This window comes from Macrobrachium nipponense, chromosome 19, assembly GCF_015104395.2.
Source record: "Macrobrachium nipponense isolate FS-2020 chromosome 19, ASM1510439v2, whole genome shotgun sequence".
NCBI lineage: Eukaryota > Metazoa > Arthropoda > Malacostraca > Decapoda > Palaemonidae > Macrobrachium > Macrobrachium nipponense.
Window position 1 is genome coordinate 10975519 of NC_061088.1, and position 24880 is coordinate 11000398.

Consider the following 24880-nt stretch of genomic DNA (forward strand, 5'->3'; position numbering starts at 1 on the left):
TTAAATGGTTAGACATTTATGAATACATATAATTTAAAACGAGAAATAAATTTCACTGTAGCAGCTGGCGGTGGAATGACGTAAACGAGTCCTCGAATGATTAAGAATGTCAAGCGAGGACGAAGAAATGCATTTTTGTACGAGAGATTAAGGTTCACAACTGCGAGGGCTTAACCTTCTTCCTTTCACTCATCCGCTAAAAAATACAAAGTAAAGGAGAATCAACCACGGGAAAAATCAGAACACTGATAAAAAGTAACTAAAATAAACCAAAAAAAAAATCAACACGAATCAAAATATCAATTACTGCAATCGCATGATTAAAATCTACAATTTTCATGTAAATCAATAAAATCTTGAAATCAACGAATCACTGAAAACAGCAATTAACTATTCACGAAAATCACCTTACGTAGATATTTACTCAAATCAACACTAAATCACAAAAGCTCTCAAATTATCAGTAAAACAAATGGCAGAATCAACGAGTAGTCAAATACCTAAGAAATAAATTTATAGACTGCATTGAAATCATAGGTTCAATCTAGCAAGAATTTAATAAATTAAAATACTTGAAACAATTTTCAAAACACTGGCATATAGAATATGTGACGCAAGAACAAGCATTAAAAGCCCCTTATTTTGCTTACCTGTTGCGATAACAGTTCTGGCGAGTGTGGAAAAAATCTTTCAAAAGACGATCATCGCTAAGCAGCGTCCGGATCCCATCCTCGATGAATTAGGGTGTAAATATGTCCATGATAGAGAAAAAATCCATAGTAATTAATCCAGCACTAAATACGGTAGTAATCCAGGACGGAGTCATAAATCCAGCGTGAGTGTATAAATCCTTAAATCTACTTTAAAAAATGAGAGAGAGGGAAAGAGCTGCTCCTCGTCACTCCCTTGTAAGGTTATGCTAAAGACTGCTTAACTGTGTGAAAAAACTTCACAAAGGCTTTACCGGCAGGCAGATATAACTACTGTAAAGTAGTTACTATTTAAAAGCAAAGGGGCAATTAGCGACACTTCTGTATGCCAAATGTATAAATACTGAACTATTCAAATTAATAATTTGAAGTTTTTTCAATCTGCCCCCCGCGGATTTAAATTTAAATTTCTATACAAGACCAGAATGAGCTAGCTGCTTATTCTTCTCAGAGCAAATCAAAGCAGCCCCCCGTTGAATTCTTGCAATATTGTCATTAGAAACAACATTAGAATCACTCTGAGGTACAAGATTTAAATCTAACTGATCAATATGAGAATCACTTAACCCATCACCTTTAGCCAAAAGAATAACAGACGATATATCCCTAAAGACAACACTTTTATTACCCTTGACCAATTGTACTTGAACAGCCTCACCAAGAGAATTATAAATAACATCAAGAACTCTAGCTAAAGGGTAATTGGGAGCCTTAACCATTGAATCCTTTATCAAAACTATGTCACCTTTTGAGATTTTAACGTGCTCTCTAGGGTAATATTTATCTCTGTATTTAGTTGCCTGATCTTGCAATCCAAATAAAAATTCATTATGATAACTAGTACGCAATTTCTCTTTAATATGAATTAAACGCTGAAAGTCCTTACCCAAATCAGAAGAGTCATAATCATCAAGTTGACCTTCGTGATATATACATTCCATAACCTGTGTATCATATCCAAACTTCAAAAACTCCTTTGACAGCACCTGAAAATCATCATTCACATTCTGCTCCCTCAATGCGCCAAGTTCAGAAATGGGTTTCTTATTAGCGTAACATATGCATTGTTTAACATGAGAAAATTCCAGAAAATCTAGAATATTAATATGGATTGCTCCCTGTATTAACTTTCTTACCAGACCAACTCCGGACTCTATGATACCTCCAATACCACGATTCAGAGAAACACGAGGATACTGTGAAAATTCAGTGACATCGACACCCCTCTGATTGAAGAATTCCTGCACCTCACTTGCTTTCAGACATTCCTCAATCCATGTGAATGCACCACCAAGATTTGAGCCAGAATCTGAAAATACCCCTTGTTAGGCAAACCATAGTTGTAAACATGATTTTTGAAAAGCCAATAAAAATCCTTTAGAATCAGCTGAAGTTACTATTTCAGCATTAATCATGTTAGACCAAATACATTTAAAGATTACCCCATAGGTTTTAACTTTGTCACTTCCATACCTTGTGAAATATGGCCCAAAGTAATCAATGAAACATACAGAAAAAAACTTCTTTATGGGATTCACATTCCATTCTCTATAGTCATTAGCATTAACTTTAACTGGTCTACTATTAAAAGGTTTACAGTGATAACATTCATTCACAACCTTCTTAACTGTTGAAAATCCCTTAAGCAGAAAAAATGCCGGTTCAATTTATGTAATACATAGTAAGTACCTGAGTGATTAAACTTCAAGTGAGTGTCCATTATCAGTATTCTACCGAAATCACTATTATTACTAATGAGTATTGGAGTTCTCGACATCATACCTTTAGACATTTTTTCCCATCTTACATTTTACTCTTAAGAATACCATCAGAGTCACAAAATACATTCATTCTACTAACTAGCTCAGGAATAGACTTTTTTGCTTTCAGTTTTGAAGTGAAAAAAATCATGTAAATCTGGAAAGCAATTCTGTTGATCAAGCTTTAGCAAATCATTACTGCAATTTTGGTAGCTTGCATCTAATAAGGCAATTGACTGCTGGCTCTTAGAATTTATTCTTAATCTTATATTGTTTATGAAAAGCTTAACTTTCATTAGTACTTTAACCGCTTTGTTAAGTGAAGAATACTTAGTTATATCAACAACTGTACCAACTGACATATCTTCAACACTTGCCTTATTTACAACCAGCTTGGGTACATCCACATCATTAATCATGCCTGGATTAGGAATTACAAGCCATTCCAGTAAACTTAAATCTTTCCGTAACATCTCGGGTCCGGTCAAGTAACAAGAGTTTCTCAACTTTGAGAAAGATACTAATCTAGTAGTGAAATCTGCAGCATTTTCATTTGATCCTACATGAGCTAACTTCACAGATTGTATAGACTTACAGTGGTCGACAATATTTGTGATTCTATTATTCACATATACACTTCTCTTCTGAAGCTTTGTTCTCAAGTTCTCATAATCAGCTAGCCAACTTAAGGCAATCGTAGAATCTGAAAACAACATTATGTCATTAACTGCAATAGGCACAATACAAGAAGTGAGCATTTTATACAGCTCAAAAGCCCTTTGCAATGCATACTCTACTGCAGTGAGTTCAAGTACAGGCATAGTTCGCCCTTGCAGATTTTTATTCAGAATCTTATTATGGGCAGATACGAAGGATACCAACTTTGAATCTCTCTCCTGCAAGTAAATAACACATCCAATAAAGTTTTTACTCGCATCACTCATTACAATTATATCAAAAATGGACTTTCTGCTACCCATATATCTTGGTATCTCTAGCCTTTCACCATTATTGAATTGTGAAGCTATGTTTCTCCATTCATTTAGCTGAGGCACCTGAAGAGAGTATCCCATTTATTTACATAATCCGACTGTAATTGCCTGAGGAAAATCTTACATCTGTTTAAAACGGGCAAGTTAGCATTATTCAAATCAAATATACTCATTACTGAACTCAAAATCTGCCTAGGAGTATCAGCTTCAACATTTAATTTTACACATGTGGCCTTTAGTACATCATTATATCTGTCCCAGCACATGCCAAGAATTTTAACCTCTTGTGGAGTCTCTGTGCCAACTTTACAGTCAATCTCATACTGAAATTGAGAATAATTAGTAACATACTGCTGCAATGGAAATTTATGCTGCTCAAATATTGTACTGGCTTCCCTGTGAACCATTTCAACTTCATCTTCATCTGCGCAGCCAATCAGAAAATTATCAACATAACTGCCTTGGTAGATTCTTTTTTTTAATTCCTGAATTTCTTCAGCATCACCATCTGTCTCCAATATTAACATATTATAAAGACTGCACTGCAACAGATATGGAGAAACAGACATCCCAAATATTACTCGTTTTGAGCGATACACAACTGGTGTAAAATCTCTGGATTCAACATCCTTAAACCAATAAAAGAGAAATTTTGAGGAATTCTCATCATCAATGGCCAATCTGTGAAAGGCTTTTGAAATATCAAATCCAAGTACAAACTTGTCAAACCTCATCATGGTCAGTGCATCGCTTATTTTAAAAATTTCTTGTTTGTAAACTGGGGTGAATACATTGATTCAGACTAATGCCTTTACTACATCAGGTCTCTTTTCTGCAAGATTCGCCATGTAAATAACTCTTACTTTCGTAGTATCTCTTTCTTCTTTAATTACAGTACTGTGGCTAATGAAGAAATATTTTGGAAATTTCCTTTTATATTCTTCAAAATCTTCAACTTTCTCAATGATTCCCAAATCAATTTGTGACTGGAAAACTTCATCAACTCGCTTTAGAACATTACTGTTCATGTATTTCTTCTTCAGACTGCACAGAACCTGAAAGCAAGTCTCTCATTTGATCCAAGAAGATCTTTATATCTAGTCAACCAAGGAATTGGTACAACATAATATCTTTCAGAATCTCTGGAAATGTTGCGTAAAATAAAATCCGTCACTTCTTGCTCAGTTTCATTAGTAACACATTCAATACAATTCTTCTTCTTTCCATATTTATGAATATTTTACAATTATGATCCAACTGAGAATAATCCGCAACCTCTGCTATATCTGGCATGCTTTCAAAATTACATATTCCATCAAGTGTTGGCACTTCATAGTCAAATCCATCAGAATCAATTCTCCATATTATGCCAATGTATGAAGTAGTAGATTCTATTTCTTCAGAAATCTTCCTATTAGACATCAAAGATGTATCTACTACATCGGAAAGATTCTTTATCCAGTCAGAAATAGAACCAATCAATATTAGTTTATCATCAATTCTGTAAAAAGAAGTCAGTCTGTCTTTTTGACCTAGTACTCCACTCTCCATGCTCATCACACAATGCCAATCCTTTGCACCTATCAGTAGCTTTATATCAATGTCATGAATTCTGTTTACACCATTGAATTTATCATAAGCAACCTCTTTACCACTCTGCTTAGCAGTTCTATTAATTAGACATATGAGGAGCTTTCATCTGAATTTTAATCTTAGGAATACAAATGCAAGTAATTTCATAACTTACATCACCAATCTTAAAAGGAAAACTCACTGACTTGGTACAAATCTTTTGATTAGTATTAATCCCCTTGATAATCAAATGTATCTTAGGATCTACTACCTTTAAGTTCAAGAAATCTGCTAAACTTTCTTCAATAAAGGAATTCTGGCTACCTGAATCCAAAACTGTATCCACTTTTATGCGATCATGTTCAGTTGTCCACTTGGTTAGTAATGTAATAAAGAATCAACAATATCCAAATGACTGGATGCTGTAACAGTTGATGGAATTTCATTAACACTCTCGACAACATTAACCACCTTTGTGGTAGTTTGTTTACTATTACTAGAATCTGTTGGCTTTGAGCTACACAAAAAACTCCAGTGATTACCCTTTTTGCATTTGAAGCATACACCTGATGTTTGAAATCTGCACCCATTACTATTATGACCTACTTTTAAGCATTTAAAGCACTTGTGCAATTCTTTCAATCGCTTTATTTTATCAGATACTTCCAAGTACTTTGTACAACTGGCAATTTTGTGATCTTTAGCATTACAAGCATACATGTACTCCTTGTTTAAAACTAGTATTCAAACTAGTAGCCAATACTGCGGTCTTACATGGACTTCCATTTACTAGTGTTTAATTGAGCGTATATCTGCTGCAAGCTTCCAAAAATTTACCAGTGACATCATCTAAAGTAGGATGAGACTTATTTGTGATCGCAACTATGATATCTTGAAATTTAGTTGGCAGTGAAGACCACACAAAATAAAGCATAACAGTGTCCAAATCAATAGCATTATCTTTCACTGCATCAATCAGCTTCTTAATATGAGCATAAAAAATATATGGATCATCCTTGCCCCAAACAAACCTCAAGTCAGTTAACTCTTTAATGAGGACAAACTTCTGAGGCATTTCATCAGCAAATGCTGCGATCAAATTTGTTTAGCCTGACCAAAAGTTTTGCTGGGACACATTTATGGCACTAATCATAGCCTTTGCTCTACTATGACATTGCTGCTCAAGTAAATTATACCTCTCGACTTCATTTAAATTATACGGAGCAGTCAAGTGTTCAAAAACTTCAAAGAATCGCTTGCATGTAAATTTATCTTCCTTAGAAATCTGCATAATACTGAGGCAAATTCAACTTGGGCAAATCAATTCTAGTTCTGCAAGGAGTTTTATTATCAATCTGTAGGAGAGATTATCAAGTCTAGACTGCATTTTGTTTGACAGTAATTTAATTTTACGATAATATTCCTCACATTTAGTTCAAATCCTGCTATCCAAATCCTCCTTGCGGGAACTAAGGAGTCCAGTCTAACTTTACTCAAAATCAATCATCTAAGCTCTGCAATCTTTGACTGTACTCGCTCAGAAAACTCAACTCTGTTTGCAATTCAGCTTTATCAAAGAATCAACAGCATTACACAATTTAGTATACATACTACTACTTACGCGTATAGTAGTACGTTCACGCTTTCCAGATTACGCCATCTTTAACTAATAGACAACACACCACACATAAATCAACTTTCAATAAAAAACTAACATGTATAACACGAGAGGAGGGGGACCCGGACACCGCCCAACTAGACACGACCAACATTCCACACCAGTGCTTAAAAATATGAATCCAAAAGTTCGAAAGACCAAGCGGGAAAAATTAGGGGGAGTTTAAAAATATGTAAATATAAAATCAATATGAAATGACCAGGATTATATCATTAAACTTTGTATTTTTAAGTGAAAAAGGTAGAGATGGAAAAAATGCTTTTAAATAAATATTTAATATATTTAAATTTAATGGTTAGACATTTATGAATACATATAATTTAAAACGAGATAATTTCACTGTAGCAGCTGGCGGTGGAATGACGTAAACGAGTCGTCGAATGATTAAGAATGTCAAGCGAGGACGAAGAAATGCATTTTTGTACGAGAGATTAAGGTTCACAACTGCGAGGGCTTAACCTTCTTCCTTTCACTCATCCGCTAAAAAATACAAAGTAAAGGAGAATCAACCACGGGAAAAATCAGAACACTGATAAAAAGTAACTAAAATAAACCAAAAAAAATCAACACGAATCAAAATATCAATTACTGCAATCGCATGATTAAAATCTACAATTTTCATGTAAATCAATAAAATCTTGAAATCAACGAATCACTGAAAACGCAATTACTATTCACGAAAATCCCTTACGTAGATATTTACTCAAATCAACACTAAATCACAAAAGCTCTCAAATTATCAGTAAAACAAATGGCAAAATCAACGAGTAGTCAAATACCTAAGAAATAAATTTATAGACTGCATTGAAATCATAGGTTCAATCTAGCAAGAATTTAATAAATTAAAAATACTTGAAACAATTTTCAAAACACGGGCATATAGAATATGTGACGCAAGAACAAGCATTAAAGCCCCTTATGCTTACCCTGTTGCGATAACAGTTCTGGCGAGTGTTGGAGTTTTGGAAAAAAATCATTCAATAGACGATTCATCGCTAAGCAGCGGTCCGGATCCCATCCTCGATGAATTTAGGTGTAAATAAAATGTCCATGATAGAGAAAAATCCATAGTAATTAATCCAGCACTAAATACGGTAGTAATCCAGGACGGAGTCATAAATCCAGCGTGAGTGTATAAATCCTTAAATCCACTTTAAAAAATGAGAGAGAGGGAAAGAGCTGCTCCTCGTCACTCCCTTGTAAAGTTATGCTAAAGACTGCTTAACTGTGTGAAAAAACTTCACAAAGGCTTTACCGGCAGGCAGATATAACTACTGTAAAGTAGTTACTATTTAAAAGCAAAGGGGCAATTAGCGACACTTCTGTATGCCAAATGTATAAATACTGAACTATTCAAATTAATAATTTGAAGTTTTTTCAATCTGCCCCCCGCGGATTTAAATTTAAATTTCTATACAAGACCAGAATGAGCTAGCTGCTTATTCTTCTCAGAACAAATCAAAGCAGCCCCCCGTTGAATTCTTGCAATATTGTCATTAGAAACAACATTAGAATCACTCTGAGGTACAAGATTTAAATCTAACTGATCAATATGAGAATCACTTAACCCATCACCTTTAGCCAAAAGAATAACAGACGATATATCCTAAAGACAAACACTTTTATTACCCTTGACCAATGTACTTGAACAGCCTCACCAAGAGAATTATAAATAACATCAAGACTCTAGCTAAAGGGTAATTGGGAGCCTTAACATTGAATCCTTTATCAAAACTATGTCACCTTTTTGAGATTTTAACGTGCTCTCGGGTAGGGTAATTTATCTCTGTATTTAGTTGCCTGATCTTGCAATCCAATAAAAATTCATTATGATAACTAGTACGCAATTTCTCTTAATATGAATTAAACGCTGAAAGTCCTTACCCAAATCAGAAGAGTCATAATCATCAAGTTGACCTTCGTGATATATACATTCCATAACCTGTGTATCATATCCAAACTTCAAAAACTCTTTTGACAGCACCTGAAAATCATCATTCACATTCTGCTCCCTCAATGCGCCAAGTTCAGAAATGGGTTTCTTATTAGCGTAACATATGCATTGTTTAATTACATGAGAAAATTCCAGAAAATCTAGGATATTATTATGGATTTGCTCCCTGTATTAACTTTCTTTACCAGACCAACTCCGGACTCTATGAATACCTCCAATACCACGATTCAGAGAAACACGAGGATACTGTGAAAATTCAGTGACATCGACACCCCTCTGATTGAAGAATTCCTGCACCTCACTTGCTTTCAGACATTCCTCAATCCATGTGAATGCACCACCAAGATTTGAGCCAGAATCTGAAAATACCTTGTTAGGCAAACCATAGTTGTAAACATGATTTTGAAAAGCCAATAAAAATCCTTTAGAATCAGCTGAAGTTACTATTTCAGCATTAATCATGTTAGACCAAATACATTTAAAGATTACCCCATAGGTTTTTAACTTTGTCACTTCCATACCTTGTGAAATATGGCCCAAAGTAATCAATGAAACATACAGAAAAAAACCTCTTATGGGATTCACATTCCATTCTCTATAGTCATTAGCATTAACTTTAACTGGTCTACTATTAAAAGGTTTACAGTGATAAAATTCATTCACAACCTTCTTAACTGTTGAAAATCCCTTAAGCAGAAAAAATGCCGGTTTCAATTTATGTAACACATAGTAAGTACCTGAGTGATTAAACTTCAAGTGAGTATCCATTATCAGTATTCTACCGAAATCACTATTATTACTAATGAGTATTGGAGTTCTCGACATCATACCTTTAGACATTTTTCCCATCTTACATTTTACTCTAAGAATACCATCAGAGTCACAAAATACATTCATTCTACTAACTAGCTCAGGAATAGACTTTTTTGCTTTCAGTTTTGAAGTGAAAAAATCATGTAAATCTGGAAAGCAATTCTGTTGATCAAGCTTTAGCAAATCATTACTGCATTTTTGGTAGCTTGCATCTAATAAGGCAATTGACTGCTGGCTCTTAGAATTTATTCTTAATCTTATATTGTTTATGAAAAGCTTAACTTTCATTAGTACTTTAACCGCTTTGTTAAGTGAAGAATACTTAGTTATATCAACAACTGTACCAACTGACATATCTTCAACACTTGCCTTATTTACAACCAGCTTGGGTACATCCACATCATTAATCATGCCTGGATTAGGAATTACAAGCCATTCCAGTAAACTTAAATCTTTCCGTAACATCTCGGGTCCGGTCAAGTAACAAGAGTTTCTCAACTTTGAGAAAGATACTAATCTAGTAGTGAAATCTGCAGCATTTTCATTTGATCCTACATGAGCTAACTTCACAGATTGTATAGACTTACAGAGGCCGACAATATTCGTGATTCTATTATTCACATATACACTTCTCTTCTGAAGCTTTGTTCTCAAGTTCTCATAATCAGCTAGCCAACTTAAGGCAATCGTAGAATCTGAAAACAACATTATGTCATTAACTGCAATAGGTAGAATACAAGAAGTGAGCATTTCATACAGCTCAAAAGCCCTTTGCAATGCATACTCTACTGCAGTGAGTTCAAGTACAGGCATAGTTCGCCCTTGCAGATTTTTATTCAGAATCTTATTATGGGCAGATACGAAGGATACCAACTTTGAATCTCTCATCCTGCAAGGTAAATAACGACATCCAATAAAAGTTTTTACTCGCATCCAACTCATTACAATTATATCAAAAATGGGACTTTCTGCTACCCAATATAATCTTGGTATCTCCTAGCCTTTCACCATTATTGAATTGTGAAGCTATTGTTTCTCCATTCAATTTAGCTGAGGCACCCATGGAAGAGAAGAAATCAATCCCATTTATTTACATAATCCGACTGTAATTGCCTCTGAAGGACAAAATTCTTACATCTGTTTAAAACGGGGTCAAGTTAGCATTATTCAAATCAAGTATATACTCATTACTGAACTTCCAAAATCTGCCGATAGGAGTATCAGCTTCAAACAATTTAATTTTTGACCACCATGTTGGCCATTTTAGTACAATCATTATTATTCTGTCCCCAGCACGTGACAAGCAATTTTTAACCATCTTGTGGAGTCTCCTGTTTGCCAACTTTACAGTCAACTCCTCATAACTGAAATTGAGAACTAATTAGTAAACATTACTGCTGGCAATGGAAATTTTATGCTGCTCAACAAATAGTTGTTTACTGCGCTTCCCTGTGAAACCAGTTTCAACTTCATCTTTCATTTCTGCCGCAGCCAATCAGAAAATTATCAACAGAAACTGATTTCTTGGTAGATTCTTTTTTTTAATTTTCCCGAATTTCGTTCAGCATCACCATCTGTCTCCAATAGTTAACATATTATAAAGACTGCACTGCAACAGAATATGGAAAACAAAAGGACATCCAAATATTACTCGTTTTGAGCGCATACACCAACTGGTGTAAAATCTCTGGATTCAACGATCCTTAAACCAATAAAAGAGGAAACTTTTGAGGAATTCCTCATCATCAAATGGCCAATCTGTGAAAGGCTTTTACAAATAATCAAATCCAAGTACAAACTTGTCAAACCATCAATCATGGTTTTCAATGCAATCGCTTATTTTAAAATTCTTGTTGTAACCTGCCAGTGACAATACATTGATTCCAAGACTAATGAACTTTACTACCATCAGGTTCTCTTTTCTGCAAGAATTCGCCAATGTAAATAACTCTTACTTTTCGTAGGATCTCTTTCTTTCCTTTAATGTTACAGTTATCTGGATGGCTAATGAAGGAAATAAATTTTGGAAATTTGCCTTTTATATTCTTCAAAAATCTTCAAAAAAAAAACCTTTTTCTCACTGATTTACCCAAATCAATTTGTTTGGACTGGAAAAACTTCATACAACTCCGCCTTTAGAGAACATTACTGTTTCATGTATTTCTTCTTCAGACTGCACAGAAACCTTGAAAGCAAGATCTCTCATTTGATCCAAGAAGATCGTTTTATAATCTAGTCAACCCAAGGGGAATTGGTAACAGCATAATATCTTTCAGGAATCAACTGGAAATGTTGCGTCCAAATAAAATTTCCCGTCACTTCTTGAATCAGTTTCATTAGTAACACATTCAATACAATTCCTCTTGCCTTCCATATTTATAGAATATTTTACAATTTTTATGATCCAACTGAGGAAATAATCCGCAAACCTCTGCTATAGCTGGCCATGCTTTCAGAAAAATTACAGATTTCCATCAAAAGTGTTGGCACTTCATAGGTCAAATCCATCAGAATCAAATCTACCACTAGTGCCAATGTATGAACGTAGTAGATTATATTTCTTCAGAAAATCTTCCTATTAGACATTCAAAGATGGTATCCTACTACATCGGAAAGATTCTTTAAATCCAGTCAGAAATTAGAAACCAATCATAAATTAGTTTTAATTCATCAATTCTGTAAAAAGAAGTTCAGTCTGTCTTTTTGAACCTAGTAACTTCCACTCTCCATGCTCATCACCACAATGCCAGCCCCTTTGCTCCTATTCAGTAGACTTTATCTCATCAATATCATGAATTCTGTTTACACCATTGAATTTATCATAATACAAACCCTCTTTTACCACTCTGGCCTTAGCTCCAGGTTCCTATTAATTTAGGAGCTTTCATCTGAATTTTTAATCTTTAGGACAATACAAATGCAAGTAATTTCATAACTTACATCACCTCCAATCTTAAAAGGAAAACTCAACTGGACGTGGTACAAATCTTTTGATTAGTATTAAATCCCCTTGATAATCAAATGTATCTTAGGTAATCCTACTACCTTTAAGTTCAAGAAATCCTGCTAAACTTTCTTAAGAAGGAATTTATGGCTACCTGAAATGCCAAAAAACTGTATCCACTTTTATGCGAGTCATGGTTCAGTTGTCACTGTTAGTAATGGACAATAAAGACAACTGAACAATATCCAAACTGACTGGATGCTGTAACAGTTGAATGGAATTTCCATTAACACTCTCGACGCAACATTAACCAACCCCCTTTGTTGGTATTTGTTTACTATTACTAGAATCTGTTGGCTTTTGAAGCTACACCAAAAAACTCCAGTGATTACCACCCTTTTTGCATTTGAAGCATACACCTGATGTTTGAAATCTGCACCCATTACTATTGAATGACCTACTTTCAAGCATTTAAAGCACTTGTGCAAATTCTTTCAATCGCTTTATTTTCATCAGATACTTCCAAGTACTTTGGTACACAACTGGCAATTTTGTGATCTTTGAGCATTACAAAGCATACAATGTACTCCTTGGTTAAAACTAGTATGTTTCAAACTAGTAGCCAATACTGCCGGGTCTTACATGGGAACTTCATTTACTAGTGTTTTAATTGAGCGGTTATATCTGCTGCAAGCAAACTTCCAAAAATTTACCAGTGGGACATCATCTAAAAAGGTAGGATGAGACTTACTTTTTGTGATCGCAAACTATGGATATCTTGACAAATTTAGTTTGGCAGGTGAAGACCACACAAAATAAAGGCATAACAGTGTCCCAACCAAATCAATTAGCTATTTCGTTTTCCACTGCCATCAATCAGCTTCTTAATATGAAGCATAAAAAATATATGGATTCATCCTTGCCCCAAACAAAAACCTCAAGTCAGGTTAAACTCTTTAATGGATGGACAAACTTCTGAGGCATGTTTCAATCAGCAAAGTGCCTGCGATCAAAATTTGTTTTAGAGCCTGACCAAAAGTTTGCTGGGACCACATTTGATGGAAACTTAATCAATAGCCCTTTGCTCTACTATGACCATTTGCTGCTCAAGAAAAATAAATTATACCCTCTAGACTTCATTTAATTTAAATTAACGGAGCAGTCAAGTGTTCAAAAAACTTCAAAGAATCGCTTGCATGTTAAATTTATTCTTCCTTAGAATCTGCATTAAATACTGAGGCACAAATTCAAACTTGGGCAAATCAATTATAGTTTCTTGCCAAAGAGTTTTATTATCAATCTGTCAAGGAGAGATTTATCAAGTCTTAGACTGCATTTTGTTTGACAGTAATTTAATTTTACGATAATATTCCTCACATTCAGAATCCTGCCTTCATCCAAATCCTCCTGCGGAACTAAGGGAGTCCAGTCTAAACATTTACTCAAAATCAAATCATCTAAGCTCTCGCAAATCTTTGACTGTTACTCGCCTCAGAAAAAACCTCAACTCTGTTTTGCAATTCAGCTGTTTAGCCAAAGAATCAACCAGCATTACACAATTTAGTATACAAATACACTAACCTTGACGGCGTTTATTAGTAGTACTGTTCCACGCTTTCCACGATTACGGCCATCTCTTTAAAACTAATAGGGACAACCAACACCACAACATAAATCAAACTTTCAAATAAAAAACTAACCATGTATAACACGAGAGGAGGGGGACCCGGACAACCGCCCAACTAAATGACACGACCAAAATTTCCATTCCAACCAGTGCTTAAAAAATATGAATCCAAAAGTTCGATAGACCAACGCGGGGAAAAATTAGGGGGAGGGGGGTTTTAAAAATATGTAAATGATAAAAATCAATATTTGAAATGACCAGGATTTATATCATTAAACTTTGGTATTTTGTTTTTAAGTTTGAAAAAGGAAGAGATGGAAAAAATGCATTTGAAATATTTCAATATATTTGAATTTTACAAATGGTTTAGACATTTATTAAGAAACATATAATTTAAAACGAGATAAATTTTCACTGTAGCAAGCTGGCGGTGAATGACGTAAACGAGTCCTCGAAATGATTTAAGAATCGTCCAAGCGAGGACGAAGAAAACTGCATTTTTGTACGGAGGAGATTTAAGCGGTTCACCCAACTGTGAGGGCTTAACCTTCTTCCTTTCACTCATCCGCTAAAAAAATACAAAGTAAAGGAAAGGAAATCAACCAACGGGAAAAAAATCAGAACACTAATAAAAAGTAAACTAAAATAAAACCCCCCCCCCCAAAAAAAAAGTCAACACGAATCACAAAATATCAATTACTTGCAATCGCATGATTACAAATCTTACAATTTTCATGTAAATCAATAAAATCTTGAAATTCAACGAAATCACTGAAAAACAGCTAATTAACTATTGCACTGAAAATCACCCTAAACGTTAGATATTTACTTCAAATCAAACACTACAATCACAAAAGCTCTCCAAATTATCAGTAAAACAAATGGCAAAATTCAAACGAGTAGTCAAATACCCTAAGAAAATAAATTTATAGAACTGGCCATTGAAATCAATAGTAGGTTCAAATCTAGCAAGAATTTTAATTAAATTAAAATTACTTTGAAACAATTTTCAACAAACACTGGCATATGAATAATGTGACGCCAAGAAACAGTATTAAAGCCCCTTATGCTTACCCTGGTTGCGATAAACAGTTGCTGGCGAAGGTGTGGAAAAAAATCATTCAATAGAAACGAGCATTCGACTAAGCAGCGTCCCGGATCCCAATCCTCGATGAATTAGGGTGGGTAAATGATGTCCATGATAGATAAACAAAAATTCCATAGTAATTAATCCAGCACTACAAATACGGTAGTAATCCCAGGGGCGGAGTCCATTAAATCCCAGCATTGAGTGTATAAAATTCCTTAAATCCACTTTAAAAAAAAATGAGGAGGAAGGAAAGAGCTGCTCCTCGTCACTCCCTTGTAAGGTTGATGCCTAAAGACCTGCGTTAACTGTTGTGAAAAAAAACTTCACAAAGGCTTTACCGGCAGGCAGATATAACTACTGATAAAGTAGTTACTATTTACAAAAAGCAAAGGGGAAACATTAGCGACACTTCTGTATGCCAAATTGTATAAAATACTGAAAAGCTATTCCAAATTAATAATTTGAAGTTTTTTCAACCTGCCCCCCGCGATTTAAATTTAAAATTTCTATACAAGGACCAGAATGAGCTAGCTGCTTATTCCCTTCTCAGAAACAAGAAATCAAAGCAGCCCCCCCGGTTGAATTCTTGCAATAAATTGTCAATTAGAAACAAGCATTAGCAATCACCTCTGAGGATACAAGATTTAAATCTAACTGATCAATATGAGAAATCAATCTTAACCCATCACCCCTTTAACCCAAAAGAATCAAACAGACAGATTATTCCCTAAAGACAACACTTTTATTTAACCCTTGACCAATTTGTACTTGAACAGCCTCACCAAGAGGAATTAGAAACGTAACATCCAAAGAAAAACTCTAGGCTAAAGGGTAATTGGGAGCCTTAACCATTGGAATCCTTTATCCCCCCCCAAAAACTATGTCAGCCTTTTTGAGATTTTAATTTTAACGTGCTCTCCAGGGTAAATATTTTATCTCTGTATTTAGTTTGCCTGATCTTGCAATCCAAAAAAATTCAAAAATTCATTTTGATAACTTTATTCGCCAATTTCTTCTTTAATTTAAATGGAATTAAACGCCTGAAAGTTCCTTACCCAAATCAGAAAGAGTCATAAATCATCAAGTTGACCATCCGTGAATATAATAACAAAATTACCATTCCTGAACCTGTGTATCATATCCAAACTTCAAAAACTCTGGTGACAGGGCAACCCTGAAAATCCATCATTCACATTCTTGCTCCCTCAATGCGCTCCAAGTTCAGAACAATGGGTTTTCTATTAGCGTTAAACATATGGCATTGGTTTAATTGTTAGCATGAGAAAAATTTCCAAAAAAATCTAGAATATTATTATGGATTGCTCCGCCTGTATTGAACTTTCCTGTTGACCAGACCCAACTCCGGGACTCTATGATACCCTCCCAATACCAACGTATTCCAAAGAGGAAAACACGAGGATACTGTGACAAAATTCAGCTGAGATCGGACAACCCTCTGATTGAAGAATCTTCCTGCCACCTCCACTTGCTTTCAGGCATTCCTCCAATCCATGTGAATGCACCACCAAGATTATTTGAGCCAAGAATCTGAAAAATACCTTGTTAGGCAAAGCCATAGTTGTAAACATGATTTTTGAAAAGCCAATAAACAAAAATCCTTTAGAATCAGCTGAAGTTACTAATTTCAACATTAATCATGTTTTAGGCCAAATAACATTTAAAGATTCCCACCCCCTAGGTTTTAACTTTGGTCCAACTTCCATAACCTTGTTGAAATAAATTGGCCCAAAGTAACTCAATGAAACATTAACAGAAAAAAAACCTCTTTTATGGGGATTCACATTCCAATTCTCTATAGTCATTAGCATTCACTTTAAATGGTCTACTATTAAAAGCTTTTACCAGTGAATAACATTCCATTCACAACCTTCTATTAACTGTTTGAAAATCCACCCTTAAGCAGAAAAAAGTGCACCGGTTTTCAATTTATGGTAACAAACATAGTAAGTACCATGAGTGGATTAAACTTCAAGGAGGATGGTCCATTTATCAGTATTCTACCGAAATCACTATTATTACTAATGAGTATTGGTAGTTCTCCGACATTCATACCTTAGACATTTTTTCCCATTCTTACATTTTACTCTAAGAATACCATCAGGAGTCCGAAAAATACAAAAAAATTCATTCTTTACTAACTAGCTCCAGGATTAGAACCTTTTTTGCTTTCCCAGTTTTTTGAAGTGAAAAAATCAGTAAATCTGGAAAGCAATTCTGGTTGATTTCAAGGCTTTTAGCAAATCATTACTGCATTTTTTGGTAGCTTGCATCTTAATAAGCAATTGGACTGCTGGCTCTTAGAATTTATTCTTAATCTTATATGGTTTATTTTGAAAAGCCTTAAACTTTCATTTAGTACTTTAAAACCGCTTTGTTAAGTGAAGAATAAACTTAGTTTGTTATCAACAAAAACTGTAACCCAAACTTGAACATATCTTCAAACACTTGCCCTTATTTACAACCAGCTTGGGTACATTCCAACCTCATTAATCTATGCATGGATTAGGAATTACAAGCACCATTCCATGTAAACTTAAAATCTGTTCCCGTAACAGCTCGGGTCCGGTTCAAGTAACATGAGTTTTCCTCAAGCTTTGAGAAAGATACTAATAATTAGTAGTGAAATCTGCAGTCATTTTTCATTTGGATCCTACATGAGCTAACTTCACGAGAGTGGTATAGGACTTAACAGGAGGCTCGGACAAAACATTTGTTGATTCTATTATTCACCATATACACTTGCATTCTTCTGAAGCTTTGTTCTCAAGTTCTTCATAAATCAACATAGGCCAACTTAAGGGCCAATTCTTTAATTTTTTTTTTGTTTTTTCGGTAGAATCTGAAAACAAACATTATGTCATTAACTGCAATAATGCCACAATACAAGAAGTGACGGCATTTTTATACAGCTCAAAAGCCCTTATTTTGCAAATGCATACTCTACTGCAGTGAGTTCAAGTACCAGGGCATAGTTCGCCCTTGCAGATTTTTATTCAGAATCTTTAATTATGGGCAGATACGAAGGATAACCAACTTTGAATCTCTATTCCCTGCTTAAGTAAATAAAAAAATCACATCCATAGAAAGTTTTTACTCGCATCACTCATTACAATTATATCAAAAAATGAACTTTCTTTGCCTACCCATACCCATTCCTTGGGTATCTCTAGCCTTTCACCATTATTGAATTTGTTGAAAGCTATGTGTTTCTCCATTCATTTAGCTGAGCACCATGAAGAGAAGTAGCCCATTTATTTACATTAATCCGAACTGTTAATTGCCTGAGGAAAATCTTACATCTGTTTAAAAACGGGCAAGTTTAGCATTATTCAAATCAAATATACCTCATTACTGAACGCAAAATCTGCCTATGGAGTATCAGCTTCAAACATTTAATTTTACACCATGTTTGGCCTTTAGTACAGCATTATATCTGTCCCAGCACATGCCAAGAATTTTAACCTCTTGTGGGACTCTCTGTGCCCACTTTACAGTCAATCTCATACTGAAATTGTAGAATAATTAGTAACATACTGTCTGCAATGGAAATTTATGCTGCTCAAAATACTTGTACTTGGCTTCACCCTGTGAACCATTTCAACTTCATTTCTTCATTCTTGCGCAGCCAATCAGGAAAATTAGCAAACATAACTCTGCCGTTGGTAGATTCTTTTTTTAATTCCTGAATTTCTTCATGCATCACCAATCTGCCTCCCCAAATATTCAACAGATTATAAAGGACTGCACTGCAAACAGATATGGAGGAAAACAGACATCCCAAACAAAAATTACTAGTTTTGGGAGGAGAATTACACAACTGGTGTAAAATCCTCTGGATTCAACATCCTTAAACCAAATTAAAAGAGAAATTTTTGAGGGAATTCTCATCATCAATGGCCCAATCTGTGAAAGGCTTTTGAAATTATCAAATCCCAAGTACAAACTGTCAAAAACCTCATCATGTCAATGCATCGCTGTTGATTTTAAAATTCCTTGTTGTATAAACCTGCGTGAATACATTGATTCAGGGACTAATGCCTTTACTACCATCAGGTCTCCTTTTCTGCAAGAATTTCGCCATGTAAATAACTCTTACTTTCGTAGTATCTCTTTCTTCTTTAATTACAAGTACTGGGCTAATGTAAGAAATTATTTTGGAAATAAATTTTCCTTTATATTCTTCAAAATCTTCAACGTTTCTCAATGATTCCCAATTCAATTTGTGGACTGGAAAAAACTTCATCAACTCGCTCTTTGAGAACATTACTGTTTCCATGTTATTTTCTTCTTCAGGGGACTGACACAGAACTTCGAAAGCTAGTCTCTCATTTGAGCCAAGAAGATCTTTAATATCTAGGTCAACCAAGGAATTGGTACAACATAAATTACTTTTCAGAATCTCTGGAAAAATGTTGCGGTAAAATAAAAATTCGTCACTTCTTTGCTCAGTTTCATTAGTAACACATTTCAATACAAAATTCTCTTCCATTATTTATGAAATATTTTTACAAATGTATGATCCAACTGAGAATAATCCGCAACCTCTGCTATATCTGGCATGCTGTTTCAAAATTACATGTTTCTCCATCAAGTGTTGGGGGCAACTTTCATAGTCAAATCCATCAGAATACCAATCTCCATAGTGCCAATGTATGAAGTTAGTAGATTCTTATTTCTTCAGAAATTCTTCCTATTAGACATCAAAGATTGTATCTGCACTACAGTTAGGAAAGATTCTTTATTTCCCAGTCAGAAATAGAACCAATCAATTAGTTAGTTTATTCATCAATTCTGTAAAAAGAAGAATCCAGTTCTCTTTCTTTTGACCTAGTACCTCCACTCTCCATGCTCATCAACACCAATGCCAATCCTTTGCCACCTATCCAGTAGCTTTATATCATCAATGTCATGAATTCTGTTTTTTTACACCATTGAAATTTATCATAAGCAAACCTCTTTACCACTCTGCCGTTAGCAGTTCTATTAATTTAGGAGCTTTTTCCCATCTGAATTTTAAATATTGAGGGAATACAAATGCAAAGTAATTTTCATAACTTACATCACCAATTCTTAAAAGGAAAACTCACTGGACTTGGTACAAATCTGTTTTGATTAGTATTAATCCCCTTGATAATCAAATGTATCTTTAAGGATCTACGACCGTTGAAGTTCAAGAAATCTGCTAAAACTTTCTTCAATAAAGGGAATTCTGGCTACCTGAATCCCCAAAACTGTATCCACTTTTATGCGATCATGTTCAGTTTGTCACCCCTGTTTAGTAAATGGTAATAAAGAATGAACAATATCCAAATGACTGGATGCTGTAAACAGTTGATTGGAATTTCAATTAAACAACTTCTCCACCTCTCTCGAACAACCTTAACCACTTTGGTGGTAGTTTTTGTTTACTATTACTAGCAATCTGTTGGCTTTGAAGCTACACAAAAAGAAAAAAGTCTCCAGTTGATTACCCTTTTTTGCATTTTGAAGCATACACCTGATGTTTTGAAATCTGCAACGCCATTACTATTATGACGCCTTACTATTTAAGCATTTTAAAGAACATTGTGCAATTCTGTTTTTTCCCCCCCCCCCACAATCGCTTATTTTATTTTTCAGAATACTTCAAAGTACTTTGTACAACTGGCAATTTTGTTGGATCTTTAGCATTTACAAAGCATACATGTTTGTTAAGTGTGTTTACATAATAAAAAATTATGGAATGTTTAGTCCAATATATAGAAAAAGAACTAACAAAACTACAAAGAGGTCAACCAGATTGCTTGCAGGGAATGTGTGATCAGGGGACTTAGAGCACGCTAAAGATGACATATACAATAAGTATGTAAGGATCAAGATAAACATGCCGTCACCTGGTAGTCATTCAATTGTTTATAAAACTTTAGTCCAAGCGTTCCTGATTGAGACAAACACAGTGACCTATAAGCTCAAGCGTGGGCCTACGTGATCTGTAGCGTGGTCCTTTCATTTGATTTGAGGGGGGGGGGGGGGGGGGGGGGGAGGGGGGGGGGGGGGGGGGGGGGGGGGGGGGGGGGAGGAGTTGTATGTTCATATGTTTCGAGATTACTATCTGCTTCCTTCATAACTTGTAAACACGAGATGGTACGGCAGGGGCAGAAACGAGTATAGCTATTCGTCCAATTAGAAGAAACCTGTTTATCTCTTTACCTAAGCGTTTTCATGCCAGAAGAAGAATAGAATTAAGCCATCATCATTGGCAGAAGCGATCAAGCTATCGTTATTAGAAGACTTGAACAATCATACCTGGATCTCATTCACCATGTAAACTAACGAAGACTAATTATATATTTTTGATACTTCGTGTTTTCTACAAGAACCTCCTCACCGAATCATCATGGAGTTTAACACATCGTCGTCATAAAACAAGAAGATCAATCCTGACTTCGTAAGTGATCTACAACAAACCCCAACGAACAACTCCATTGAAAGATGGTAAGTGGCAATACCAACCGACTTAGCATTAAGATTAATCGCAAGTCTAACATTACCTCCCATAGGGCGACCTTATCCAGACAAGGCACAAGCCCTAAAAGTTAGGTTGGCAAGCGTACCAGAAAGGATCCTTACAACTTATTCGAAGAAAAATCAAGAAAATAATGAAGTATCCATATAAGAACCTCTTCACCAACGACGACGAAAGCAGAACAATTCTTCAAGCAAACCTAGTATCATCGTTTAGTAACTGAATAACTTCAAGAAACCAAGAAAACCGACGTGGTCCTTTTCCTACGGCAACGCAAAGCTTCGTCCTCTCATTAGAATCATTCAAGCAAAAAACATCGTTAATGAGCGTTTCCCGGCCACTTCAAGAAACAAACCGAACGCGTCTGCAAGCATAGGATCTCTTTCAAGGGCTCGAATCATCGAAACCAACCGGGCAACGGGGGGAAACTGAAGCCAAACCGTGGGTTCATCCGCTAAATAGAGAAGGGCAGGACCAAGGCCGTGTATCGTTATCGGAACAACCGTGACTTTCCCACAAAAGCAAGCTAAGTACAATTTCTTATTCATTTGGTTAGTAACTTTGGATGGTTTCCCTTTGGCAGGTTTCCGGAATTTTCGTTGATTCCTGTGGCTGAAGTTACTGAGAACATTCTTAATCTTACTTGGTTTTTTAACAGAAAATTATCTACATCATTGAGATTTCGGCTACTGCGAGTTTTTATCTTTGTTTGAGTGTTCTGTTTCCAGAAGTTTCTACTGAAATATCATAATCATATACTATGTTAACTTTATCATTTTTGGGTGAATTGATTCTTAATCCCTTACGTAACAACAAATTCAAGTTAACAAACAGTGAATATCGCGGTTTACCGCAGTGGACGCTGCTGTTAATTTATAACAGATGCATGGATAGGGTCGTTTAAGCACCATAAGTGATTAGAAAAACAACAAAAACAAGTGGAAACCACCCGTTACAAATCTAAGATAAAATTTAGAGGTAACCACCTATTTCGGGTCATGACAATATAATGCTCCTTTGCAGTCCACGACCCGATCGCAGTTTTTTAGCCTTGAGTTTTTTGAGTATTTATTTAAAATATTCGAACCTCAATAAACCTCAACTTAAACTTTAAAAATATGGACGGATTGCCAAGGAATAAAAAACGTCTGTAAAAAAACTTTCATCAGGCTTAAATGGCGCTTACACCAGGATCCCTCAGCTATTTCAAATTTTTAGCAAAAGAATGAAGATACAAACAGTTAATATTGAATGCAGTAGAGATAACTGTTTTCTTAATCAGAAATCGGTCAGTTTCCTAAATGTTCGTCATTCATTGCTTTAATAATCGTAACAACCAGCACATAATGTTAAAAAAACACACAAGTACGTTTGCCGATGGTAAATAAAAGACAAGGATCCTAATTATTACAAAAAAGAAATGGAAAACAGTAGCCCCCTTTCAGAATCAAACAAGCAGAAACTCAGTTACTGGTCACCTACCTAGTCACGCGGTTCCAAGGTTTCAGTCAAAGCTGCCGAAGTGTTCAAAGCCATAGCAAATTCCACACAATAAGCGACTCTAGCAAAGTGGGGAAAAACGTGATGTTGCATCTTACATGCCAATATCTTTTTGAATTAAAAAGGATTTTTCCTATGAATCACACGACCGTATCAAGTAATCAGAGCAGGTTCTAGTAATTTTAATACAATAAGTTATTATAAGTAGTGGTGGATTAAGCCCAACTGTACGCGCCGTAAAAATTAGAATATCTTGTTTTATTTCTTTAGTACACGTAATATCCTGTATTTACGGACTCACCGTCTGTTATTCGAACTTCCCTAATGAGAAGTCCGGATAAGCGAGCGCTTACAGATACCTCTATAGTTATAAAAAACATTGATCTGTATCTAGTGTAATTGTAAGATCCATCTAGGGGTATACAAAATATTTATCTTCATCCTGCAAAATAAGGCGTGTTTATCAAAGGAAAAATCCTATAAACCTTCAAACATATTAAAATCCGTTTGAACAAAAAGAGACAGTTAATCAAATAATAACTTATATAGAAGAACAAATCATTTGTCTCATAAATCGTAACATTGTTCAAATGACCCAACAGAATTCTCCCACAACCACAGTCGCAGTTTGCACGCAAAATCTCGAGAATCATGCACCCTCGAATGTTTAGTGCGTGTAAAAAGACTTTGCTGGGAAATGAAATTTTAATCCTTCCCGACACTCTGAAATATAACGATTTCCGTGAACAAAGCCCTAGACACGGTTGACTAGCAGCAACAAGTTAATCTAGTGATCCACAAACGTATACATATCGTGGATACGGAAGTTATAAATATCGCATTTTTTATTGTTGCTAATTTTTAATCCCGCCAATCAGTCGTGGATGAATCTCTTATATTATATCTAAAGTAATATCAGTAAAGTCATTCAAGCAGAGATGGATTCAGCAGAAACTTTTTTTTTTCTATTATCTGAATACCAGGCAGTTTCTCCTCTAGCGAGTGATCTCTGGGAAAAACGGATGTAATTTAACACAAAATACGGTCTAAGGACAAAACATAAAGCTATATACGTACCTTTGTATAGACTCACAGTGAGAAATTTCAAAATAGAGATAAATGACGAAGTGAAAAATGTTAGTAATAGGAGTCATTAGGAAATCAAATAGCCCATATAATTTTTCCCTCAAACGCCAGAATAAAATTTTTTTTTTTCACCAACTTGGACTTACTTAAAAGCTTTTACCAGATACCATTACCTAAGTTGATTGTACCTCATAGACCGTTTTCAGCACACGCCAGGGGCCATTATCAACTTTTTACGTATGCCTCCGGCTTACGTTGCGCCCCCAATTACAATATAGTGTTTGGAGACTTTTAGGGGATAACCTACATGCCTATATGGATGATCTTGTAATCTTTTCTAATACCTTAGAAGTACATTTACATAAAGTAGAGCTAGTGCTACAGAGACAAAGACAAATAATCTCAGAGTAAAATATCTAAATGTGAGTTTTTTTAAAACCGAACATGTTTATCTAGGTTTTTATGTCTAGTCAAGGTCTTAAAGTAGTCCATGGTAAGGTGTCGGCTATTCATAACTTTCCGGTACCTATTAACATAAAAGGGGATACAGCACTTTCGCGCTTTAGTGGGTATTACAATCGTAGTTAAATATGTAACTCTTCAATCATGACAGCTCCTTTAACAGATC